The 6,439-nt window shown below is 38.3% G+C and overlaps 1 non-coding gene across 1 annotated transcript; it reads left to right on the forward strand.

Moving 5' to 3' along the window:
* Positions 1-5,785: 5,785 nt before the first annotated feature.
* Positions 5,786-5,889, forward strand: LOC115893083. Its single transcript, XR_004053038.1, has one exon. It is a non-coding gene; the product is annotated as a small nucleolar RNA U13 (small nucleolar RNA).
* Positions 5,890-6,439: the final 550 nt, after the last annotated feature.

Here is a 6,439-nt window from a genome sequence, read left to right on the forward strand (position 1 = left end):
AATTGTTTTCCTAGAAGACAAGATTAAAAAGAAGCAACTGGCATTTGAGAGAGTCAGATCACTTCACATCCAGCTGACTGGAATAAAAATGAGATGCTAGAAGATAAACAGAGCTGTTTAGATGGTCTCTTCCCAGGTCACAGGCTGCAGCAAATTTTAAGACAAAAGAATTGTCAATGGGATGATTAAAGCAAGCTCCCTTTGCCTCCCTTAAAAGAGGCAGCCTATGAGTAGAAAACTTGCTCTGTTAACAAACACATTTAAATTATAGTAATGAGGAAGAGCCACTCCTCCCAAATTAAAGACAATAGAAAGTTATTAGAAAGTCCTTTCTGCCAGGCATAGTGGCTCACGCCTGTAATCCCACCACTTTGGGAGGCTGAGACGGGCAGATCACCTGAGGTCAGGAGTTCAAGACCAGCCTGACCAACATGGAGAAGCCCCGTCTCTACTGAAAATACAAAATTAGCCGGGTATGGTGGCGCGTGCCTGTAATCCCAGCTACTCTGGAGGCTGAGGCAAGAGAATTGCTTGAACCTGGGAGGGGGAGGTTGCGGTGAGCTGAGATCTCGCCATTGTACTTCAGCCTGGGCAACAAGAGTGAAACTCCTTCTCGAAAGAAAGAATGAAAGAAAAAAGAAAAAGACGGTCCTTTCTATCTTCCAGGTACCTGGGTTTGAGAAGGACTTTTGTATAAGGCCATGTACTTGGAACCAGAAGGCATTCATGAGAACTCTCACCATGTGGCCTCCTATTCCCAGTACAATGACCTTGGGAAGTTTACTTGACCCTCCTAACCCAGTGTCTCATCTGCAAACAGAAACCATATAACATTGACTTCATAGGGTCATTATAAAGATTAAGTTAGATAATATTTATCAAGCAGTGGGCATGGTACTTGGCAAATTATGGATGTGCAAGAAATGTCAATTACATATGCATATCTTTTAATCCAGAAGTGACATCACGAGGACTTTCCTGTTTAAAGGGTACCCAGTTAACACCTCCTGCAGCACCCCCTCCAAAGTCTTGCTAAAACACTTTATAAAGGCAAAGATTAACACTCTAATTACTGTCAGATTTTCTTTTTTTTTTTTTGAGACAAGGTCTTGCTCTGTCACTGAGGCTGGATTGCAGTGGCATGATCAGGGCTCACTGCAGCCTCAACCTTCTGGGCTCAAAGGATCCTCCTGCCTCAGCCTCCCAAGTAGCTGGGGTCACAGGCACACTCCACTGTACCTGGCTAATTTTTTGATTTTTGGTAAAGTCTAGGTTGTGCTATATTGCACAGACTGGTCTCAAACTCCTGGGCTCCAGTGGTTCTCCTGCCTCAGCCTCCTAAAGTGCTGGGATTACAGGTGTGAGCCACCACGCCTGGCTTTAGAATTTCTAATTATGAATTAGGTGGAGTGGAATTGTGAAAATCAATCTGTAGTCCATACAGCTTTGTCCAAATAAGGTGAATGGCATCTTGAATGTCCATATCAGTCTGCCCTAGCTAATAACCACAAAAAAAAAAAAAAAAAAAAAAAAAAAAAAAAAAAAAAAAAAAAAAAAGATGTGGCTTTGTTACTGAACAGGTACTGTTTTGGGGTGATCAGAATGTTTCTACCTCATCATTTTCCTGCACGTTTTCAAAGCTTGTAACTCCTTCAAGAAACAGCAAGTCACTGGCACTACCAGAAGTGATTCTTTCTTAAGCAATAGCAATATTATTCTAATATTTTAAGCACTGTGGGGCAGGCAGGGAAAGAATGAAGGTTCCAGTGGCAGACCATGCTGGAGATTTCAGTTTTTAGCATCTCACTCTCAGAAGGTCAGAAAATCAAGCAGGAGTAGAAGATCCCACTTCAGTACGCCAGCACCACGTCCATGGGAGCTTCCTAGACACTTTAGATGGGACTACACATAAAGACTTGCCTTTGGCTGTCCATGTGAGAAAGGCAAACATACTTATTCCTCTTTTCTATGGAAGATGACAAATCTAGATCATCTTTTCCTTTATGACTAAGGAAGAAAAAAAAAGGGGGCTTGGGCAGGCCAAAAGCTTCTTAAGCTGATAAGCAACTCCAGCAAAGTCTCAGGATAAAAAAATCAATGTGCAAAAATCATAAGCATTTCTATACACCAACAATAGACAAGCAGAGAGCCAACTCATGAATGACCTCTCATTCACAATTGCTACAAAAAGAATAAAATATCTAGGAATACAGCTAACAAGGGAAGTGAAGGACCTATTTAAGGAGAACTACAAACTACTGCTAAGGAAATCAGAAAAGACACAAACAAACGGAAAAACATTCCATGCTCATGGATAGGAAGAATCAATATCAAAAAATAGTCATACTGCCCGAAGTAACTTGTAGATTCAGAACTATGCCCATTTAACTACCATTGCCATTCTTCACAGAAAAAAAAAAAAAAAAACTACTTTAAAATTCATATGGAACCAAAAAAGGAGCCTGTATAACCAAGATAATTCTAAGCAAAAAGAACAAAGTTGGAGGCATCACACTATCCGACTTCAAACTATACTATAAGGTTACAATTACCTAAACAGCATGGTACTGGTAATGAAAACAGACACATAGACCAATGGAACAGAATAGAGATCTCAGAAATAAGACTGTACATCTACAACCACCTGACCTTCGAAAAACCTGACAAAAACAAGCAATGGAGGAAGGATTCCCTATTTAATAAATGGTGCTGGGAAAACTGGTTAGCCATATGCAGAAAACTGAAACCGGACCCATTCCTTGTACCTCATACAAAAATTAACTCAAGATGGATTAAAGATTTAAATTTAACACCCCAAACTATAAAAACCCTAGAAGAAAATCTAGGCAATACCTTTCAGGACATAGGCACAGGCAAAGATTTCATGATGAAAATGTCAAAAGCAATTGCAACAAAAGCTACAGTTTATAAATGGGATCTAATTAAACTAAAGAGCTTCTGCATAGAAAAAAAAAAACTGTCAGAGTAAACAGAAAACCTACAGAATGGGAGAAGATTCTTACAATCTAACCATCTGACAAACGTCTAATATCCAGAATCTACAAGGAACTTAAACAAATGTAAAAACAAAACAAAACAAAACAAAAAACCTTAAAAACTGGTCAAAGGACATGAACAGACACTTCTCAAAACAGAACATTTTTGCAGCAAACAAACATGAAAAAAGCTCAACACCACTAGAGAAATGCAAATCAAAACCACAATGAGACAGCATCTCACACCAGTCAGAATGATGATTCTCCAAGTTAAGAAACAACAGGTGCTGGTGAAGCTGTGGAGAAATAGGAACACTTTTACACTGTTGGTGGGAATGTAAATTAGTTCAACCATTGTGGAAGGCAGTGTGGCAATTCCTCAAAGACCTAGAACCAGAAATACTATGTGACTCAGCAATACCATTATTAGGTATCTACCCAAAGGAATATAAATCATTCTATTATAAAGGTACATGCATGTGTATGTTCACTGCAGCACTATTCACAACAGCAAAAACATAGAATTAACCCAAATGCCCATCAATGATAGACTGGATAAAGAAAATGTGGTACATATACACCATGGAATACTATGCAACCATAAAAAGGAAAGAGATCATGTCCTTTGCAGGGACATGAATAGAGCTGGAAGCCATTATCCTCAGCAAACTAATACAGGAACAGAAAACCAAACACTCCATGTTCTCACTTACAAGTGGGAGCTGAACAATGAGAACACATGGGCACTAGGAGGGGAACAACACACACTGGAGCCTGTTTGGGGAGTGGGGGAGGTGGAGGGAGAGCATCAGGATAAATAGCTAATGTGTGAGGGGTTTAATATGTAGGTGATGGGTTGATAGGTGCAGCACACACCATAGCACATGTATACCTATGTAACAAACCTGCATGTCCTGCACGTGTATCCTGGAACTTAAAATAAAATTAAATTAAAATTTTAAAAAGAGAGCTTGAGGCCTTGCAAACAATATGAGACTAGGAAAAAGGGAACAACAACTATAGACTCAGAGACAGAGCCAATCTCTGAGAATTATCTACTGAAAGAACCAGAATTAAGCTCTAGGAAACTAGGTGCTTTCAACGAGCCACAAGACAGCCTGGCTTCTTGAAAGAGCCACAGAAAGGAAATAGGTTGACGTGAACTCAAGAAGAGATGAAAAGATGAAATTAAACTCAGGCTGAGATTTTAAAATCATAATAATAACACACTCCTTACTAAAAAGAGGCAGACGACGTGCGCAGGAAGGGTCAGAGGAGAGAGACTGAAAGGCGAATAGCAGGGAAAAAGAGCCCATGCAAAGCAGATGTCACCACGACAAATCAAAGGCATCTGGTGGAGGGCAAATTTCAGAACCTTTTAAAAGAGAAGGTAAAAACAAAGATACAAGCGATGAGCAAGAAGATGATCTTGAAGGAGAGTTTGGAAAGCCAAATAAATAATTTAGTGTCTTTCTTAGGAGAATACCAAGATAATTACAAGCAAAGCAATAACCAAAATCAGGAACAAAGAAAATATTTTTAAGCTGAAAAGGCCTTAAGTGTGCAAGCAAAAAGACTCGCTTCCCATGATCCACAAAATAAATAGATGAACATATAAATTACACATAAAACATTCTGAAACTATAACTACAAAACAGAAAGACATCGTGTAAACATTCACTTGGAAAACACCTGGTCAAGAAAAAAACAAAGTCAAGATGATCTTATACTTCTATATAGAATTAAGTTTTAAATATACACACACATGAAATGTTTACAGAGTTTTAAGGAAAAAAAAAAAACGTGGAAACTAAGAATTTTCAATTCAGACAATGGGAAAAATATTTTTAAACACCTAAGATCTTATACAAGGGCTTATAATAATACCTTTCTTGGAAAAAAAAAATTATCCTAAAAATGTCTTTAAGAAAAGAAAGAAAGAGGCCAGGCACAGTGGCTCATGCCTGTAATCCCAACACTTGGGAAGACCAAGGCGGGCAGATCATTTGAGGGTAGGAGTTCGAGACCAGTCTGGCCAACATGGCGAAATCTCTTCTACTACAAATACAAAAATTAGCTTGGCGTGGTGGTACACCCCTGTAATCCCAGCTACTCCAAAGGCTGAAGCCTGAGAATTGCTTGAACCAGGAGGTGGAGGTTGCAGTGAGCTCAGATTGCGCCACTGCACTCCAGCCTGAGTAACAGAGTAAAACCCTGTCTCAAAGACAAAAAAAAGATGGAAAGAAAAATTAAGATCACAAGCCTGAGAGCACTGTATTAGAAAATAAATAGTATCAAGAACTGAAATTATTCCTGTGGTTTGAATTTAGTCTAAACAAGCATTATTACAAACACAAATACAAATGATACAAAGTAAACTTAAAAAGAAAAAATATATGAAATGATTATAAATAATTTAAGAGTAATTACATGGGTTGTATTAGCAAAATCTAGCGTGGTAGAAGACAAATATAGAAGTGCAATATATTTATCATGCTATTTCGAATGAGGACACATGATCAGAAAAATGTGTTAAAGAATGTATCTTTAAAATTTAAAGTCAATTACTAGAAGACTCTGAGGAGGATATGTAACTTCCAAATCATGAGAAACTGAAACAAACAACATATGGCTCAAATTCAGAAAATATAAGACAATAACAACTGTGAAGTAGAGTAAAAATACAAACTATTAAATAACATGATATTGAAACAGCTAAGATAAACTAAATTAATAGTGGCTTTAAAACCTGTGGTTTTGATTTCTTATTCTAAAAAATCCAGAAGTAGACGATTTTGTGGTTCATAAGTGTGATGATTGGGTTTTCATGCTCATGTGTGAGATGTGCCTGCCTCAAACCTTGTTTCGTCATTGGCACATTAAACATCTGACATGAAAAAAAGCGGGGGAAAGTCAGAAGCAGGTGGTCTGGGCGGACATGGAAGTTCCACAGAGTCACTGGGGACCCCAGATATGCTGAGCTTTCTGCATTGCTATGCTAGTGTGTGTGGTCCTTCGCCAATATGGATTCTCCAGCTAAAAATATGATGTCTGGAATTTACCCTGCAGAAAGGAGAAAGGAGAAAGATGCACAATCCCTACCCTCAAGTATACTTTCTGGAAGTTATACCTATACTTCAGCCTGCATCCATTATTTGTAACTCAGTTATATGCCAAACATTCCACCAAAGAGCATGGAAAATGAATAACAACCATTCAGGAGTGGTCTTTGCATAGCTAAAAATTGAGGTTTCCCATCTATATTCAAATAATTTTAGTAGGTCAAATTAGGGAGAAAAAGTGTGTAAAGAGCAATGTTCTTTGGAAAAACCAATTAACCTTCATTTCCACTTCACTTTTTACACCAAAATCAATTTTCAGCCAGGGAAAAATGAAAACAGGTAAGTGCTAGAAGTGATGGATGACATTTTCATAATCTTAGG

This window comes from Rhinopithecus roxellana, chromosome 13, assembly GCF_007565055.1.
Source record: "Rhinopithecus roxellana isolate Shanxi Qingling chromosome 13, ASM756505v1, whole genome shotgun sequence".
Lineage (NCBI taxonomy): Eukaryota > Metazoa > Chordata > Mammalia > Primates > Cercopithecidae > Rhinopithecus > Rhinopithecus roxellana.